We start from the raw sequence: 20,076 nt of genomic DNA on the forward strand, positions 1-20,076 counted from the left end.
GTGGCATGACCATTTGTAAGACAATTGAGAGACAGAAATCAGGAGCAACCAGACATAACTCAACATAATTATTTCTGCATAATGACTTCTGCTCCTTGATTCCGTCTCCAGCGATGACTGTCATCTGTATCTGTCACAGGAAAGCTGGTGGCCCGGGAGCCCCTGTGGCTTAGCTGATAGAGCCAGGAGGAAATTTGCAATTCGAGTTAATGGAGTGTTCCCAAGCAGACTGGGAGCCAGAAGCTTCTGGAAGGATGGCTCCTCTTGCTGGGAAACCTGGGATCAGAGCTGGCCCAGCCTCCCCAAGGGATCCGGCCCGTCGACCGTGTCACAGCTAGGGATAATGAGGATGGCGGGGGTCACAGGGCCCACCTCAGTCACGGGGCCTCCCGGCACAGAAGAGCACCTCTGCTGTCCTCACTCCACAGAGCTCTTCCTGGGAGAGCTGGGGCGTGTCTGGTGAGACAAGACGGTGTCCACCTGGACTAGGAATGCTGTCACCGTCCCTGAGCTGATCCTTGAGCTTGATGTTCATACAGGTCTGTCCCCCAGAGGCTAGAAATGGTGGGGCCTTTGTGCAGACGACATGCAGCTGGGGGAGGCCCCCCTGTGACATTAATTGTGCAGAGGGGCTGGAGGGCACCAGCCCCACCACCACCACCTGCAAGAGAACCACAGGCCTGGGGCACACATGATCCAGCTCTGGAAAAGCAAAAGCCCCCTAACCTGAGGGGGTGCTTGCCTGCGGCATTCCCACGCCTCCTATAAGTGCCTGTAATTGATGAGGGCATCTGGAAAGAGCAGAGGTAGGTTTAGGGGTGTACATTTTGGGCACCCCACTTGGCCACGTGTAACCTTGACACGCGTCCCCAAATCTGTTTGCTCCTCTGTAAACTGGGGGGTTAGAATGCACCCTCCTCGCCAGGGCCGATAGGAGGTCAAGAAGATAAAATGACCACCAGACACATTGCTTCTAGCACATTCTGCCATTGATTCCAACTTACTGGTTTTCACCAGAGTGACCTTGTGGAGGGCCCTTGACCCTGTCCAGGCTTTCATTTCTCTGAGTGTCCAAGCAGGGCTCCAGAGTCATGAGATGACTTAGCTGAGATCATTGACGTGAACTCACCTATAGAGAAATAGGGGACGAGGTGAGCAGAGGGGGATTTTAGGGCAGGGAAGCTGCCTCGTATGATATTAATATTATAACGTTGATGGTGAAGGACAGGGGAGCCTGGCGTGCTGCTGTCCATGGCGTCGCAAAGAGTCAGATGTGACTGAGCAACCGAACAACAGGATACGTTTGTTCAAACCCACAGAATGTATAACACCAAGAACGAGCTCCTGTGAGCTGTGGCTTGGGGGCGATGACATGTATTTGTGTAGGTCCACCAGTTGTAACATAGGTATCCCAGTCTGCAGGGGGAGGACGGTGAACATGAGGAGGGCCGTGTCTGGGGACAAGGGGTAAGTGGGAACACTGTATTTTCTGCTCTGTTTTGCTGAGAATGAAAAAACTGCTCTAAAAAATAAAGTCTATTAAGAGTGTTACATGTAGGTATATACAGGTGTATATGTGTATACGTAAAGTACGTCAGTGACCTCCAGTGACCATTTCTGGTGGGAGATGCATGGTGTTTGCACCCAGGTCTTGAATCCAGCAGTGAGTGTCAGTGATGTAGCGGGCATATGAAGCCCTGTATTGCCGAAGCAGGGTAGAATTCTGCCTGAGCACAAATGCACTGTGCTTTCAGTCATGTCCATTGGATGCATTTGGGGGCACTCATTTCTCAAACAGAGGTTATTTATTGAGCGCCTGCAGCATGCAAGCTCTGAGCCAGGCACCGGCTGCCCAGAAATGAAGGCACAGACTCTCCGCCCTTGTGGGGCTCACAGTCAGTTCGGGAGAGATGCAGCCCTCATTCTGCAGGGGCAAGGAGAGCCCTGCCAGCCCCCAAGGAGGAAGAGAACCTTGTATTATGGGAGGATCATGGGGAAATGTGTGTAGATTGTATGGAAGCGACTGGCGAGGAAGTCAGTGGGCTCTGGGTCCGGGTGGCCCCGCCGCACGTGACCGGTCTGTCCTCTCTTCCAGGGCATGGTCTAGCAGCCTGGGCCAGGACGTGGAAGCGGCCTCCGAGGTTCTGACCCCTGCTTTCTCTCCACCTCTGCTCGGCCTTTGGTAAGTGCTCCGGTGCAGGGGAGAGGCAGGTGAGATGGGGTGAGGACGGGGCTCTGAGGGGCCTCTACCTCTCTGTGGGGTCCTGTCCACGTGCCGGCATGTGGGGACTTGACCCAGTCAGCGGAAAGAGTGGGGAAGCCTTTAGGGGGGCAGTCTGCCCAGCACCCCCATGATGGCGCAGTCTGACCCCACATCCCGTGGGTGGGGCCTTCCTGCCTCTCTTGCTTGGACACCAGGGTGTGGACTTCCTGAGGGAGGGGCGTTTCTGCTGCTTTCCTGCCTTTCCTTCTCTCACTTTCCCCGCTCACCCAGTGAAAGCACTCGCCGGTGTGGGCCAAGAGACCCAGGGTGAGGGTCTGGGGACAGACTTCAGAGTGGGTCTCTGGGCTTTTCTCCACAAAGAAAGCAGACACAGTTCCATGTGGAAGCAGACACGGCTGCTTTCATTGGTCTGATCTTTCACCAGCCCTGTCGGAGCTGGGAAATGGGGAGGGGCAGGAGCTGGCTCTGGCTACCTGGATATCACTTGTGTACAGAGGCCCAGCTGGAGGCTGGTGGGTGGGCACAGGGGCACAAGGGGCAGTGCCTGGCCAGGTTGGGTCCTCCTGAGGCTAGTAGCTGAGTGTCAGGAGCTGGAGCAGGTGGAGGGGTCCAAAGAGGGCAGAGGAGGTGGTCTCTGGTGTCTCCTTCCATCCCAAGGTCCCCTAGGTGTTTCATTTCTCACCCAGCAAAGACTCAGTAACCCTTACCCCCCACCCCCGAGGATCAGAAACTCTGGGAGGCAGGTGGCACCTCTAACAACGAATGTCCTTGGTCGGGATGTCCTGGACAAAGATGGGAAGTGGTAGGACCCCTTCTCTCTGCCATCCCTTTGGTGATGGACAGGAGGGCCTGTCCCCCCCAATCCTCCATCTCTGTTTACCTGCTGCAGGCACCTGAGTGCTAAGGCTGTGGGTCCCAGCCTCCTGCCAGCAATCACTCATTCATCCCCTCAACAAAGTATGTACTGATCACTCACACTAGAGCTTCCAGGCTTTGGGCTTCCAGTGGAGAACTGACTTGAATAAAACCTGGCCCCAGGGACTCCATATTCAGGGAAGAGAGAGAGAATTCAGTAAAATACAGAGGAAAAAAATGAAGTAGGAAAGGGGATAAGAATGTGTATTGGGGTGACAGCTTTGGACAGAGGAGTTAGAGAAGGCCTCGCTGAGAAGTGCCCTGAGCCTAGAGATGCAGTGGAGGCAAGGGAGCAGTTTGGTATCAGAGGAAGAGTCAGTGCAAAGGGCCTGTGGCAGTAGCACATCTGAGGGATTCGGGGGCAGCAAAGAGATCCGTGTCACTGGAGGGGATGCGCAAGGGCAGGGAGAGGGGATGGGCCAGACAGCTGCTGGGGGTGTAGCTCATGCGTGAGGAGTGGGACACTCACAACACGAGCCCAACAAGGAGAAGCATCTCGGTGCAGTCAAGACCACCCTACATGGGGAGCCCCTCGCTCACTTCACACGTAATTGTTGCTCACAGAGACTTAAGCACTGCTCTAAAGATGCTGGATGAACAGGGGAATGGAGACAGGGCTTCTGTAGGACAAAAGGCCAGAAGAGCAAGGCCGCAAGCTGACTCTGAATGCGGTCCACCTGGCTGTCCCGACGTGGCCTCAGAGTGGAAACTGCGGTGGCTTCGAGGCAGGGCACCCGGAAAGGGAAATCCTTCCTAGGTTGTACGTTGAGGGTTATTTTTAGAGTGACCAGCAGTGACTTTGCAATATCACTTCCTGTGGGTGTCCCCTCCAACCCTCAACCACAGGGACAGGCCCTGCATGACAGGCCTTGTGGGCAGATGCGTGCTCACATGCACGTACACACACATGCACACACAGTGGTGCGCACAGGCTGGCATTCTCATCCACTGCACAGTCAGTGGAGGGATGGGGACCACGTCCTGGCCCGCCTGCAGGATGGTGAGCCCCAGGTCAGTGACTCGCTGTCTTCAACATCCCTGAGCTTCTGCTCCGGGTGGGGTTCTGCACGAGATGGCTGCATGCGTGCCGAGAGTGGGAGGCCTGGCCCGGGGCTTATACCTGCTCAGGAAGGAGAAAGGCAGGGGTCAAAGGAAGGGCACCTGCCGGTCTGTCTTTGCTCAGCTCCCAAGGGGTGAGACAGAGAGAGAGGTTCCATAATGCACAGACGAAGGATGAAGTGATGTCCCCAGGGTCTCGCTGACTGCTGGCCCCTGGCCAGGCCCCTGAGCCAGGTCTGAGCCCACAGGTCATCTGCCTCTCCCATCGGGCCCACACTTATCCTTCTCCCTTCACATCCAGCCCAGGCCCAGGCCCAGGCCCATGGCCACGATTTCTGGGACAGCCTTCATTTCACATTTTCTGTCCTGTGGACCCCTCAAATTTCCTTGGGCTGGTCAGACCCCAGGGGCACGTTAGTCACTTAGCAACACCCATGTCACAGGGTGGCTATTCTGAGGACCTCAGAGGATCTCCAGGAAACTGGCTCCTTCACGGATGTCACAGAATAGCGGGGTCAGAGGGGCGCTGATGGGCAATGTGGAGACCTTAAGGGGCCAGGAAGATGGGCTCTTGGGCACGCTGAACAGCACGCCAAGGCCGCAGATGCATTGAACTTGTAAGCCTGCAGAGGGTCCGGGGCTGCCTGCCAGGGGCTCCCTTGCCCTCGTTGCCTCCTTTTTCACCCTCTTTCCTCGCTTCCTCTCACTAGCTACACCACTGCCCTGTGCTTTAGATGTTGTGCTCATCGGCTGTGGGATTACTGCTAGCCACACCCTGAGAAACTGAAACTCAGTTCTATGTCTTTGGGGAAGAGAATCGGGGAAGGACCTGAGCTACAAGCCTGGAATGCTGCCTTCCTTCCCTCCCCTTTCTGTCCCCACCACACCAGCACCACGCTTGACTCAGAGTACAGACTAACTCAGGGTAAGGAAGAAAAGAGGGATTCACACCTTCCTTCCTTCCCAGCTGGGGCACCTTGTACATTTCTGTATCCCCAGCTCCTCACCAACACCTCACCAGGGGCTTCCCAGGTGATGCTAAGTGGTAAAGAACCCGCTTGCCAATGCAGAGGACATAGGAGACGAGAGTTCAATTCCTGGGTTGGGAAGATCCCCTGGAGGAGGGCATGGCATCCCACTCCAGTATTCTTGCCTGGACAATCCCAGGGACAGAGGAGCCTGGTATCCATAGGGTCACACAGAGTCAGACACAGCTCACAACCTGTCATGCACACACCTCTTCACCATGATCCCCACTCAGTAGGTGCTCTGTTAATGTGTGCTGACCGACACCTTCTGTGCGAGTTTGTGCTTTGGTGCCAGCTCTCCCTGCAGAAACTTTGGCTTCTGGTGCTGTGACTTAAAGAATAAAAATGGCAAAGGGCAGTGTTTAGGAGCTGTCTTCATTCGGATTATAAATACACTCTATGATGACAACTCAAGACTGTAGCCCTGGGGCCACTAAGAGGCAGCTGGCATGACACCGTTGGTGCGCCCAGCGTCTTGGCCAGGCTGATGCCACTTTTCGGGAGAATGACTTACTGTTTTTTATTTCTCTGCAAAGACATTAAACATGAATCAAATAGCAGATGAGATGATTCACTGGAAGTTTTCTTCCAAGTTTCAAAACACACACACACACACAAAACGGGATTGGTGTGCTGAACCATATGTAAGTGAAGCCAGACAGCACTGGGCTGGAGCCCTGCCTCCAGGGGCTCTGCTGTGGGCAGCACCTCGCAGAGGGGGACCTCGCCCTGAGGTCGAAGCCCTGTGTCAACCATCACAAAACCCCGGAAGGCCACGGGTGTCTCAAAAACCCCTCAAGTCTAATGTTCATCATGACATTGCTTCCATTTCTACCCAAGATATCTTAGAATGTGACCAAACCTCATTCATCTGGGGCACAGGAATTCACAATTTGGAAAGGGTTCATTTGGGGCCCATGGGTTGAGAATTGAGTCATCGCTCAGGTGGGAACCTGGCAGAAATGAGCCTTTTCCCACCTGCAGGGAGAAAAGCGAATGTATCTGCCAACCAGGATCCTGGGGAGAGGGACACACACTGTCGCCAGGTGGGTGAACATCTCTGGTGCCTTCCAGGCTCCCACTGGCAGTAGATTCCAGGACATTTTTGAGGGTGGAACGTACCTCGGGGGCCACGTTGTCCAAACTCATATTTTTCAGATGAGGAAAGTAAAGCTGTGAGGCATGTGACTTGCCCAAGATTGCCCAGGCATCCCGACCCCACCCTCGGGGGCGGGGGTGGCGGGGGAAGGGCAGCGGTGCTGGTAACATCTGATTCCCGTCTGCTCACTGAGAACACCCTTCACCTCCCTCAGGGCTCTCCCACATTCCCACCTTTACCATCTGCCTGAGAAAGAATGCAGAGGCAGTTGTTCAGGTATTTTTTGACTCAGACTTTACCAATTTGAAGGACTTCCCTAGGGGCTCAGATGGTAACGTGTCTGTCTACAGTGCTGGAGACCTGGGTTCGATGCCTGGGTCGGGAAGATCCCCTGGAGATGGCAACCCACTCCAGTACTCTTGCTTGGAAAATCCTGTGGACGGAGGAGCCTGGTGGGCTACAGTCCACAGGGTCCGACACGACTGAGTGGCTTCACTCTTACTTTCACTTTACCAGCGTGAATTGCCCTTCGGGTCATTAGTCCAAATTCCGACTTCTCGGGGTTGATGGTATCTTTTCTTCTCTCCCCAGCTGCCCCTCCTGCCCGCACCCTGCATTTGTTAATCTATCCGTTCTTCCTCATTCCCCTCCACTGCTCTGTATTGCCCCACGCTGTTCTGTGCTGCTCAGTACTGATGTGTTAGGCTGCTCGTTGCCCAGGAAGGTGCCTGGCGAGGTAACAGGCCCAGCTGTGGAGCAGGGCTGGGGCGCTTGCTGGTGGTCTCCCCAGAAGCTCGGGCCAAGAGCTGCTGAAGTCACAGTGCTGCCCCCGGCTCCCTGCACGCCTCACCCAGATGAGGCCCCGCCCACCTCCCGGCCGTATGCCTCCAGCCACACCACACAGTTCCACACACTTGTGTCTCCCCGCACGCCGACACCCTCTGGCATGTCGCCCCAGCCCTCCTCTACTGTGGGGACCCACCCGCAGCCGAGCTCGGCTCCCGCGTGGCTCACAAGTCACACCTTCAGGTCCTGGTGCATAAAGTGTGTGCTAGCCTAGGACGCGTTTGAAGTAGCTGTGGCGGGAATGAAGGAATTGAAAGCGTGGCCCACACTGGTTTCTCCGAGATAACTGAATTCCCAGGGTGAAATCCTAGTCGTTGCATACACCGTTGTGTTGGAAAGGCCTTCTCTCCCGAGAGCACCACCTCCGCCCACACCAGACCTGATTTCTCTCCCACTGGAGCCAGAGAACAGACTGAGGCTTCCAGGCAGCGCGTGGTGGGGCCGCAGCAGTGTGGAGGAAAGGGGCATGCCGAGTGTGTGTGTGTGTGTGCGTACTGTATGTGTATGGTGTGGGGGGGTTGTGTGTGAAATGTGTGTGGGTGGGCAATTCAGTGTGTGTGTGTCTGTGTGGTATATGTGTATGGTGTGTGGGGGAGTATTGTGTGGGGGATGTCTGTGTGACGTGTGTGCTGTGTGCAGTATGATGTGTGTGTATGTGTATGGTGTGGGGGTGTGTTGTGTGGGGGTGTGTGTGACATGTGTGCTGTGTCCAGTAGGATATGTGTGTGTGTATGTGGTGTATGTGTATGGTGTGGGGTGGTATGGTGTGTGGGGGGTGTGTGTGACGTGTGTGGTGTGTGCAGTAGGGTGTGTGTGTTTTGTGTGTGGTGTATGTGTATGGTGTAGGGTGGTATTGTGTGTCTGCAGGGGGTGACATGTGTAGCATGTCCAGTAGGGGGTGTGTGTGTGTGTGTGTGTGTGTGAGTGGTGTATGTGTATAGTGTGGGGTGGTATTGTGTTTGGGGGTGTGTGTGACGTGTGTGGTGTGTGCAGTAGGGTGTGTGTGTTTTGTGTGTGGTGTATATGTATGGTATCGGGTGGTATTATGTGGGATGTGTGTGTGACATGTGGGGTGTGTGTGTGACGTGTGGTGTTTGCAGTAGGGTGTGTGTGAGGGGCTGTGTGTGTGTGGTGGTATTGTGTGTGTGTGTGGGGTGGTACTGTGTGTGTGTGTGGCGGGTGACGTGTGGCATGTCCAGTAGGGTATGTGTGTGTGCGTGAGTGGTGTGTGTGTATGGTGTGGGGTGGTATTGTGTGGGGGGGTGTGGTGTGTCCAGTAGGGTGTGTGTGTGTGTGTGTGTGTGTGTTTGTGCATGAGTGGTATATGTATATGGTGTGGGGTGGTATTGTGTGTGGGACGGTGTGTGTGACGTGTGTGGTGTGTGCAGTAGGGTGTGGGGGGGCTGTGTGTGTGTAGTGGTATTGTGTGGGGAGGTGTGGTGTATGTGCATGGTGTGGGGTGGTCTTGTATGTGTGTGGCGGGTGACGTGTGGCATGTCCAATAGGGTGTGTGTGTGTGTGCATGAGTGGTATATGTGTATGGTGTGGGGTTGTATTGTGTGTGGGGGTGTGTGTGTGATGTGTGTGGTGTGTGCAGTAGGGTGTGGGGGGGGGCTGTGTGTGTGTAGTGGTATTGTGTGGGGAGGTGTGGTGTATGTGTATGGTGTGGGGTGATATTGTGTGTGGGGGTGTGTGTGTGACGTGTGTGGTGTGTGCAGTAGGGTGTGTGGGGGGACTGTGTGTGTGTAGTGGTATTGTGTGGGGAGGTGTGGTGTATGTGTATGGTGTGGGGTGGTATTGTGTGTGGGGGTGTGTGTGTGACGTGTGTGGTGTGTGCAGTAGGGTGTGGGGGGGCTGTGTGTGTGTAGTGGTATTGTGTGGGGAGGTGTGGTGTATGTGTATGGTGTGGGGTGGTATTGTGTGGGGGGGTGTGTGTGACGTGTGTGGTATGTGCAGTAGGGTGTGTGCGTGCACAGGTGTGTCCCAGGCCCACCCTGTCCACACAGATCTGAGCGGCCAGCCCCCGGGAACGCTGGGATTGCTCTGGGCTGGTCTTCAGTTCCTGGGAAGCTCCCTGTCCTTCAGGAGCCTGTCCTGAGTGTCCACAGGACCCTCGAGCCGGTTTAAGTGGACCTGAACCAGCTAGAAGCCACAGGAGACACCGTGCAGTTGGACAGGCCCCTCTCTCCTGCGGATGGGCCTTTGTGGCATCCGCTGTCGTGCTGAGGGCTTCCCAGGTGGCACTAGAGGTAGAGAACCCACTTGCTAATGCAGAAGAGACACGAGTTCGATCCCTGGGTCGGGAAGGTCCCCTGGAGGAGGGCGTGGCCACCCACTCCAGTATTCTGGCCTGGAGAATCCCATGGACAGAGGAGCCTGGGGGCTACAGTCCCTGGGGTCGCAGAGTCAGACATGACTGAAGTGACTGAGTGGGTGTGCACTGTTGTGCTGATCCTGGGGACCTTTGACAAGAGCCCAATTTGCCCCGGCAGTGTGAGCCAGGGGTTTGCGCTGTTGCAGGGCTGGGTTCTCCTGTCCTCTTCCCTCATTTTCTTCTTGAAGAACAGGAGTTGGAATTTCACTGGCCCCTGCTGCATGTATTGAGCCCCCAGGATCCCAGCCCCTCTGCCCACCCTTGTGTGCACTGAGCATGCAGGGTAGAGGGTCTGCTGGAAAGTGTGGACCCACCTCTGAGCCTGGCTCTGTCTGATACTGTGATTAAGCTCATCAAGCACTTTGCGTGTTTCTTTTATCATAAAAGGTGAGATAGAACTTCCGTATATTTGATGCTTCCTATTTGTCAAAGCGCTTTCACAGCCTTCAGTTCCCTTTATCCTCACCACCATGCTGTGAAATCAACAGGCTGGGACCGTTCTTCCCGTTTACAGCCAAGGAAACTGAAGCCCAGAAATGCTAAGAGACAGCCAAGACCAGAAGACTAGAGAAGGGGTCCTGGGAAGAGACTCAGGCTGGCCATTTATGGCCCATTGAGGGGGGGTCCCTTCTGTACACAGTCCCCATCCTTACTCAGCTCCCCGAAACTGACAGTGGTCCGATTTAACAGAGGAGCAAACAGAGGCTTCGTCTGGAGCCTTGAGACAGGGGACTGCCTGATTCCAGGACCCAGTCCAGCGCGTTCCCTGACAGCTGCCAGTCATCAAGGCTGCGGGGTGTGGGCCCGCTGGCCGGGACGCTTGCTTCCTCTCCCACAGGGAGGACGTTGCCTTGCGGGAGGACTGCAGCTCACGTCTGGCTCGGAGCACTGGAGTAGAATTGGAGACTCACTCTGCGCCTGCCTGCAGGTCTTTCCCACGCGGGCTTGGTTTACATGAGTCACTGCACAGCCGGCCAGGCCCAGGCCGCTGGGAGGAATTTACTCCATGATGTGCATGCGCTGGGGGCCCAAACCCCCATGCGTAATAAGCCAACGAGGATGAGGGCGTCCCCCCCAACCGTGAACTCTGTCCCTGGGGGCTGACCGAAGAAGGAGCAGATCTATCAAGGGGCCGAAGTCTCAGACAGGCTCCTGCCTCCAGCCAGCGGTGTCCAGTCTGCTGTGGCCTCTTAGGTTTCCTTCAAAAGAGCGTTAATTTGCGGCCGGCTCTGGGTCCCTGAGAAGGAGATGCCCTGTGATTCACAACATTTGTTTGTTTCAGCTTCAGAGCTTTTGTTGTTGGATTGAGCAGGGGCAGAGCCCTGCGTCCCGGGCTAGATTCATTCTGAGCGTTTGCAGGGGGCATGGGCATTTGCTGGAGAGGGTGGGGGGGCGCATTACCAGCACCCCCTTGCAGCCCTCTTCTGTTGCTCCCTATGACCCCCTCCTCTGCCGTCCGCACAGCGTTCCTGGCATTCTGTAGTCAGGCTCACCACTCCTGTCCGGGTCTCGGTGGTGTGGGGTGGGTTCTCTCCCGGCCCCCTCGCCCTGGCAAACCCTGTTCCCTTTGTCCGCCCACCTGGAGCATTCCTGATCCCTTGTAAGCAAGTCTCTTACCCTTGTTGTGAGTGTGCTAGAGGGCACAGGGGGCACCTAGGGAGGGGCCCTGTGTCTTATTCATCTGGGAATTTCCACGCCTGACACAGAAGGGGCCTCAGGAATGTTTGTGGGCCAAAGGGAACAGATTTCCTCCGCACACCAGCCTGGTGCTCAGGGATGTGCTCCCCCTAGGCCTCACAGTTGCCTTCAAATGAGGCTTCAGCTGGGGCAGAGGAACTTTGGGGACTTTGGCCCGGGCTGTGGGGACTCTGCACGTTGACCCCCACCAGGCTCGCTCAGGCCTGCCCTCACCAGGCTGCTGGCTGTGCCCCTGGCCGGGCTTCCAGCTCCCTCTGCAGACACGTGGGCCTCACCTCTGGCTGGACGCATAGCGGGGACCACGGCCTTAAGGAAAATCACGGGGTCTTGGTTTTGGTCCTACCTCGAGCCCTTTTCCTGTGCGTCAGCGATTCCGTGGAGGGAGGCTCACCCTCCAGGCCATTTCCTCTTCCTCTCCCTGTCGTGTTCTTCCCACAGAGGCTCATTTATGTCTGATCCACCAACCTGCCTTCCTTCCCTGGGGAAGCAGCTCAAAGCACTCCTCCCCTGAGGATTCAAGTAGCCGTGACCTTGGCTCCGGGGCGAGGCGCACCAGGCAAAGGACCGCATAGCTGGGGTGTGTTCATGGGGGAGGGAGGAGATGGCCCCAGCCCAGTGAGTGGACTTTGAGTCTGACACCTCCAGGCCCCCTCTTCTGCTGCAGCTGGTCCTGTGCTGGTAGATGGAACTTTCCAGAACACCACGTCTGAATTCCAGAATGTCCCTTCTTGGAGCTTGAAGTCATCCATATCCCTGATGTTGTTGTGTCTGACTCTTTGCAACACTATGGCCCATAGCTCACCAGGCTCCTCTGTCCATGGGATTCTCTAGGCAAGAATACTGCAATGGGTTGCCATGCCCTCCTCCAGAGGATCTTCTCAACGCAGGGATTGAACCCGAGGCTCTTATGTCTCCTGCATTGGCAGGCGGGTTCTTTACCTCTAGCACCCCGTGGGAAGCCCAGGTATAGAGTCACAAACTGTTAGAGCAACAGGGTCCTAGAGGAAACCCATTCACTTATTTGTCTCTTCATTCATTTGGGCACTGTGCTAAGCCCTTGGTCACACAAGCATTATTTCAGGTATTTTTACTGAGCCCTGGTTGTGTGCCCTGTTCTGGGCACTGTGGAGATGTAGCAGTGAACAAAAGCAGGGAATCAACCATATATCACTACAGCACCAAGTAGTGGGAATGTCCACAGAAAGGGGCCAGGGTGAGGGCAGATGCTACTCGAGATGGTCTCCCTGGAGGAGGTTCCCCCAAGAAGACTTGAGCAGAGACGTGAACACTGAGGGAGTGTGTCTTGCAGATACGGATGGGAAGGAAGGGCAGCCCAGGTTGCTCAGTTGCTCAGACATATCTGACTCTTTGTGACCCCATGGACCTGGCTCCCTGTCCTTGGGGAACTGCAGAATCAGAGACCTTGGGGCTAGAACATGCTAGCATATTCTGCTACTGGCATAAGTGAGGTATATACTCTTTCCTCAAGGAACTCACAGTCTAATGAGGGAAAAATGTAAGTAACTGATGTATTAAAAGTTGAGGTCACAAGAAAAATAGGTTAAAAGATGCTACTAGAATACAAAAGGAAGAACAATTGTAGTGGGGTTGGAAAATGCATCCATGAGTAGGTGGCATTTGAGTTGGGCTTTGGTGGATGAATAGGAGTTTGCTGGGCGGCTGAGGTGAGCAGCCACATGGATGAACGGGTGACTTCAGAGGCACAAGGTGTTCAGGGAAAGCTACACGGCTCCGCTTCCTGTTGACTGAGTGGTTCTTCAAAGGAAAGAACATCCTCTTGGGGAGTCTCCTTTCCTTCCACCTCTTCTTTCCCCCAGCCTCATGGAGGGCATGTCAACTTCAGGAAAGTGGAACTGGAGAGTGGCTCAGATAGGGAGGAGATTTCTCTGCCTTGCTTAGCCAGCCTGCCTCTTTCTTTCCTTCTTTCCTTTCTTTTTTCCCTCCTCCTTCCCTCCTTTCTTTTATATATTTAAAAAAATATTTATTATTCATTTACTTGGCTGCGCTGGGTCCTAGTTGCAGCATACAGGATTTTCCATCTTTGTTGCAGCATGTAGGATTTAGTTCCCTGACCAGAGATCAAACCTGGGCCCTCTGCATTGGGAGCATGGAGTTTTAGCCACAGGACCACTAGGGAAGTCCCTCTTTTATATATTTTTTAAAGCTTTGGGAGGTCTTGGGATTTTAAGCTGCTGGGGCGGATCCAGGAGTCAGGAGGACTCTCAGTTGGATTTCTCAACCAAGTCACTGCTTGGAGCCCAACCAGCTGGTGAAGCTCTGATGCAATAGGCTTTCAGGAAGCCTCTGGAAATGGGCTCCCCAAGGCCTGTGGTCTGAATTTAGATTTAGGTACACCCGGGAACTGCCGGCTCCAGAGGTGTTACTGACCCCCTCGTCCCCCAGTTCTTACCTGGGCTTCGTGTTCACCCTCAGAAGAGGAGGAGGAATGCCCTGTCTCTTCAGCCCCTCCTCCCATCCTTACCCGTAGCAGGGACTAGTCCTAGGTCTTCATTGCAGCTGGTCTCCGGCAAAATTCCTGAAGCTGCTGAAAATAGAAGCTTGTGGGTCTCACCTGTAATTATGACATGCAAAACACCATTATCTTTCACTCATGGGCACCAAGGAGTGAAATAAACACAGGTCACCTCTCCCAGCTGGGTTGCAGTTAGCAGTGGCTCTGCAGTCGAGGTGCTAATGAACTTGGTGGCCCGCTAAACCAGGCCCCTAGGATGTACCCAGTGCTGAGCAGTCACTAGAAATAAAACACAAGCCACCTACACATATAATTTTACCTTTTGTGGTAGCCACCTTTGAAAAGTTAAATGAGATTAATGTTACCAGCATAATTAACTTAACCCACTGTATCTCAAGTGGTATCATTTATCATTTCACTTGTAATTAGGAGAGAAAGACTATTAATGAAATATTTTTTCCCATTTTAAGTTGTCAAAATACAGTGTAAATTTTACTCCTAGAGAACGTTTATGAATTCAGACCGGGCACATTTTAAGCGCTCAATAATCCCATGTGACTAATGGTTCCTGTATTGGATAAATCACAGCTTACAAGTGGAAAAACTGAAGCTCCAGCCAGGTGAAGGGGGCGTGCCGGGGGCGTGGTTAGGAAGCTGGGAGGCGGGGTCTCTTGGGGAGCCTGCCCGACTGCACCCTCTAGCGTCCACCCAACCTCGCTGCAGCCAGCGCCGCCCGCGCACCGGGTCCTGGCTGCTGACACAGGCCTTGGAACAGGACTGGCCCCTCCTCAGAGCAGCCGCACTAGAAGCCAAGGCAGCAGGAGGCTTGCTTCCCCACCTGCTTACTTGGAGGAAGGAAGGACGCAAATGCCATCAGCCTCTTTTCTCCCTAGGACAGGGGCTCAGCCCAGGAGTGTTTGTCCACGAATCACCAGGAGAAAGATTCAAGGCTGGTGCTGCAAGAGAAACGACACAGACTGCCTGTTTTCTTTTGCCCGCTTCCACTCCCCTGTGTCTTGCTCTGCCCCAGACAGAACAAGCCAGTCTCATCTGGGCCCTCCCATACCTTGAAGTGCAAATTCACGGGCTCGCCCCTCCTGCTTCCTCCCCAGCTTTGGCCTTTTATCAGCAGTTGGTTCCTCCCACCTCTCCCATCATCTCCCCTCCAAGTGTTTCTGAGTCTGCTTGGCCTAGCAAGCTTTGGAGATCTGGGTTGATGAAAGCGTTTTGGAGCAATGGGATGAAATGTCTACCCACACCGGCAGCTGGCTTTGAGCTGTGATTAATGGGACATTCGAGCCCTCAGTTCCAGGAGACTCGCTGGTCGGCGGATAGAGCTACACCATTAAAAAAAAAAGAAGGCTTTAATTTGCAGGCAATACTGACTGGGTTAAATATTTTCACAGGGCTCCCCAGCTACGTGTTTACTTTTTTTTTTTCTGTTCCAATTTAGCACATTAAGAACAATAACAAGAGTAACTGAGAACCAGAGAGATGGCTTCTAGGGCTACACTAACTCCCTCCCGCACTTTTCCAGTACTGTGAATAAAGTGTCATCTTTGAGGCTCTCAGAAGGCTATTGCTTGTCTAATCTGAGCCCTGCTTGGTCATGATGCTCTTGAAGCCCAGGAAGAGCTTGAATCAATTGCCCTCCCCCGGCACGTCTGTTCTGCACCCCATCTTTCACTGGAGATGAAAGTTAAGATTTTCTGGTAAATGAAGCCTGGGGTGTTTGCCTGACAATAGGGCCAAGGGGCCATTTCTGCTGGGAAATGGGAGTGTTGGCTTTGTCATTGCAGAAAGCCTTGCTTTTTGTCAGCCATCTTTCCCAGCCAGGCGATCGTCAATAAGTTGGTTTGCTGACTTAATTAGTAACGGAGGGGTCTCTGGGGAACAGCGTTCCACTGTCTCTGTTTCCTTGAGGCTGCCTGCTTCAGGCCGAGAGCCTCCAGGAGAGAGAACTGGAGTAAGGTTCTTCTTAAATATTTCATCTGAGCCTTTGGGCAGCACACACAGGCCCGTGCAAGGGGTAACTGAGAGTGCTGTGTGTGTTGTTAGTTGCTTAGTTGTGTCTGACTTTTTGGGACCCCATAGATTGTAGCCCACCAGGCTCCTCTGTCCGTGGAATTCTCCAGGCCAAGAGTACGGGAGTGGGTAGCCATTCCCTTCTCCAGGGGATCTTCCTGACCCAGGGACTGAACCTGGGTCTCCTGCATTGCAGGCAGATACTTTATCATTTGAGCCACCAATTAGCCCGACTGGGAGGGCTGGTGGAGCTTTATTTGACATTCGTGGGCCCCTTCGTGGCTTCACAGTGAGAGTCCCAGGGGGAAGGTTGTCTTGCAATACTGGTGAGAAGTTTAATGTTGGGGCGGGGCGTTGTGCAGAGGAAGCGGTCACCAGCCAGGAGCACCTTGGTGGCCTCCATCTCTGCCCATAGACTCGGGTGCTGAAAGCGCCCTGGGGAGTTCCCAGCCCCACCTGCCCCAGACAAGCTTCTGCTCCCCAGAAGCCTCAGTTCTTTGTCTCTGAGATGCAGATGATGGAGATGGCCTTGCCTCCTCCCAGCCTGGTTGAGCATGACCCCTACCTGCAGCGCCTGGAATCTGCTGCGTGCCCTAGAGCTGACCTGTAGGGTCGAGCCTCCGGTGGCTTCTTAAGTCCTCCTTGTCATTCAATGTGGCTTCCACCTGCCATCTTCCTAGCAGACTGCCTTGGCCCTGTGTGGGAATGAAGGATTCCTCTTCAGAGGGTGGACTTCCTCTTGCTCACCCCCCCCCACCTTTTTGTGTCACTTATTATGCCCCATCTGTATGCCACAAGGAGCCATGAGAACAGGCCCTGCGTCTTCAGCCAGTTGGAGGACCAAGGGGACTGGAGTGTTCTGGGCACACCCCGTACACCCGGCCTGATGCCAGGCCCCGAGGACATGCAGAAGGCGAGAGGGGCCTGCACTCCTGGGCTGAGGCTTACGGGGACGGAGCGCCGGCTAGTGGACACGTGGGCACAAGCATTTGCACAGTTACATTTGCTCCCTGTGTGTCGGGTGCAGGGTGTGATGAGGCTCGCAGGGCTCGTAGACAACGAGTTTCCAGGTTCTTCCAGGGAATGCTGCAGCTCCTTCTCCGACTCCATTGCCTTTCTTGGGAGGAGGGGAGTGTTCGCCCATATGGTGAGAGGCTTCCCCATCTCAGAGAGGGACACAGGGTTTTTCGACCGGGGACCTCTAGACGCAGGAATCCTAGACGATCAGACCCCAAAGGGGCCCACAGTGGTCCCTCCACCGCCCGACCCTCTCTGAAATACACCCCGCCCTTTTAAAACTTGTGGTAAAACACAGACACAGCATAGACGTGGCCATCTTAGCCATTTCTAAGCGTGCAGTTCAGTTGTATTCAGTACATTCACACTGTTACGCAACCAGTCATCTCCACTCTTTTCATCTAAGTTCGGCTTTTGCTCCTAGGGGATTTCTACAGCCATAAATCCCCCCAACCCTGGATTTTTACCTGGCACCCCAGGGGGACTTTGACATCCTCGTAATTGCCTTGAACTTGCTATGGCAGTTCAGTTCAGTCCAGTTGCTCAGTTGTGTCCAACTCTGCAACCCCATGGGCTGCAGCACGCCAGGCCTCCCTGTCCATCACAAACTCCTGGAGTTTACTTATGTCCAGTGAGTCGGTGATGCCATCCAACCATCTCATCCTCTGTCGTCCCCTTCTCCTCCCGCCTTCAATCTTTCCCAGCATCAGGGTCTTGTCAAAGGAGTCAGCTCTTTGCATCAGGTGGCCAAAGGATTTGAGTTTCAGCTTCAGCACAATCCTTCCAATGAATATTCAGGACTGATTTCCCTTAGGATGGACTGGTTGGATCTCCTTACCGTCCAAGGGACTCTGAAGAGTCTTCTCCAACACCACAGTTCAAAAGCATCCATTCTTCAGCACTCAGCTTTCTTTGTAGTCCAACTCTCACATCCATACATGACCACTGGAAAAACCATAGCCTTGACTAGACGGACCTTTGTTGGCAAAGCTTTTTAATATGATGTCTATGTTGGTCATAATTTTCTTCCAAGGAGCAAACGTCTTTTAATTTGATGGCTGTAGTCACCATCTGCAGTGGTTTTGGAGCCCAGGAAAATAAAGTCAGCCATTGTTTCCACTATTTCCCCATCTATTTGCCATGAAGTGATGGGACCAGATGCCATGATCTTAGTTTTCTAAATGTTGAGCTATATGCCAACTTCTTCCTCTTCTCTCTCCTCTTCCTTCTTCTCTCCTCTTTCACCTTCATCAAGAGGCTCCTTAGTTCCTCTTCACTTTCTGCCATAAGGGTGGTGTCATCTGCACATCTGAGGTTATTGAGATTTCTCCCGGCAATCTTGATTCCAGCTTGTGCTTCATCCCGCCCAGCATTTCTCATGAGGTACTCTACATATAAGTTAAGTAAGCAGGGTGACAATATACAGCCTTGACATACTCCTTTCCCGATTTGGACCCAGTCTGTTGTTCCATGTCCACTTCTAACTGTTGCTTCCTGAGCTGCATACGTATTTCTCAAGAGGAAGGTAAGGTGGTCTGGTATTCCCATCTCTTTCAGAATTTTCCACAGTTTGTTGTGATCCACACAGTCGAAAGCTTTGGCATAGTCAATAAAGCAAAAATAGATGTTTTTCTGGAACTCTCTTGCTTTTTTGATGATCCAGCGGATGTTGGCAATTGATCTCTGGTTCCTCTGCCTTTTCTAAATACATCTTGAACATCTGGAAGTTCATGGTTCATGTACTGCTGAAGCCTGGCTTAGAGAATTTTGAGCACTACTTTGCTAGCGTGTGAGTTGAGTGCAGTTGTGTGATAGTTTGAGCATTCTTTGGCATTGCCTTTCTTTAGGATTGAAATGAAAACTGACCTTTTCCAGTCCTCTGGCCACTGCTGAGATTTCCAAATTTGCTGGCATATTGAGTGCAGCACTTTCACATCGTCATCTTTTAGGATTTGAAATAGCTCAACTGGAATTCCATCACCTCCACTAGCTTTGTTCATAGTGATGCTTTGTAAGGCCCACTTGACTTCACATTCCAGGATGTCTGGCTCTAGGTGAGTGATCACACCATCATGATTATCTGGGTTGTGAAGATCTTTTTTGTATAGTTCTTCTGTGTATTTTTGCCACCTCTTCTTAAATTTCTGCTTCTGTTAGGTCCATACCATTTCCAACCTTTATTGTGTCCATCTTTGCATGAAATGTTCCCTTGGTATCTCTAATTTTCTTGAAGAGATCTCTAGTCTTTCCCATCCTATTGTTTTCCACTATTTCTTTGCATTGATCACTGAGGAAGGCTTTCTTATCTCTTCTTGCTATTCTTTGGAACTCTGCATTCAAATGGGTATATCTTTCCTTTTGTCTTTTGCCTTTTGCTTCTCTTCTTTCACAGCTATTTGTAAGACCTCCTCAGACAACCATTTTGCTTTTTTGCATTTCTTTTCCATGGGGATGGTCTTGATCCCTGCCTCCTGTACAATGTCATGAACCTCATTCCATAGTTCATCAAGCACTCTATCTATCAGATCTAATCCCTTGAATCTATTTCTCACTTCCACTGTGTAATCATAAGGGATTTGATTTAGGTCATACCTGAATGGTCTAGTGGTTTTCCCTACTTTCTTCAATTTAAGTCTGAATTTGGCAATAAGGAGTTCATGATCTGAGCCACAGTCAGCTCCTGGTCTTGTTTTTGCTGACTGTATAGAGCTTCTCCATCTTTGGCTGCAAAGAATATAATCAGTCTGATTTCAGTGTTGGCCATCTGGTGATGTCCATGTGTAGAGTCTTCTCTTGTGTTGTTGGAAGAGGGTGTTTGCTATGACCAGTGTGTTCTCTTGGCAAAACTCTATTAGCCTTTGCCCTGCTTCATTCTGGGGCAAATTTGCCTATTACTCCAGGTATTTCTTGACTCCCTACTTTTGCATTCCAGTTCCCTATAATGAAAAGGATGTATTTTGTGGGTGTTAGTTCTAGAAGGTCTTGTAGGTCTTCATAGAACCATTCAACTTCAGCTTCTTTGGCATTAGTGGTTGGGGCATAGAGTTGAATTACTGTTGAATGGTTTGCCTTGGAAATGAATAGATATCATTCTGTCATTTTTGAGATTGCATCCAAGTACTACATTTTGGACTCTTGTTGACTATGATGGCTACTCCATTTCTTCTAAGGGATTCCTGCCCACAGTAGTAGCTATAATGGTCATCTGAGTTAAATTCACCCATTCCAGTCCATTTTAGTTCACTGATTCCTAAAATGTTGATGTTCACTCTTGCCATCTCCTGTTTGAGCACTTCC

At 52.7% G+C, this 20,076-nt stretch overlaps 1 protein-coding gene across 1 annotated transcript in view; it reads left to right on the plus strand.

The window, feature by feature from the left end:
• Positions 1-20,076, plus strand: part of HPCAL1 (hippocalcin like 1) — a 124,366-nt gene that overhangs the window by 91,636 nt on the left and 12,654 nt on the right. Inside the window, exon 2 of the mRNA XM_068965524.1 lies at positions 2,096-2,182. The gene's annotated coding sequence lies outside the window, so the exon portion shown is untranslated. The remainder of the gene's footprint in view (positions 1-2,095; positions 2,183-20,076) is intronic.

Source organism: Capricornis sumatraensis, chromosome 1 (assembly GCF_032405125.1).
Source record: "Capricornis sumatraensis isolate serow.1 chromosome 1, serow.2, whole genome shotgun sequence".
In the NCBI taxonomy this organism is placed as follows: Eukaryota; Metazoa; Chordata; class Mammalia; order Artiodactyla; family Bovidae; genus Capricornis; species Capricornis sumatraensis.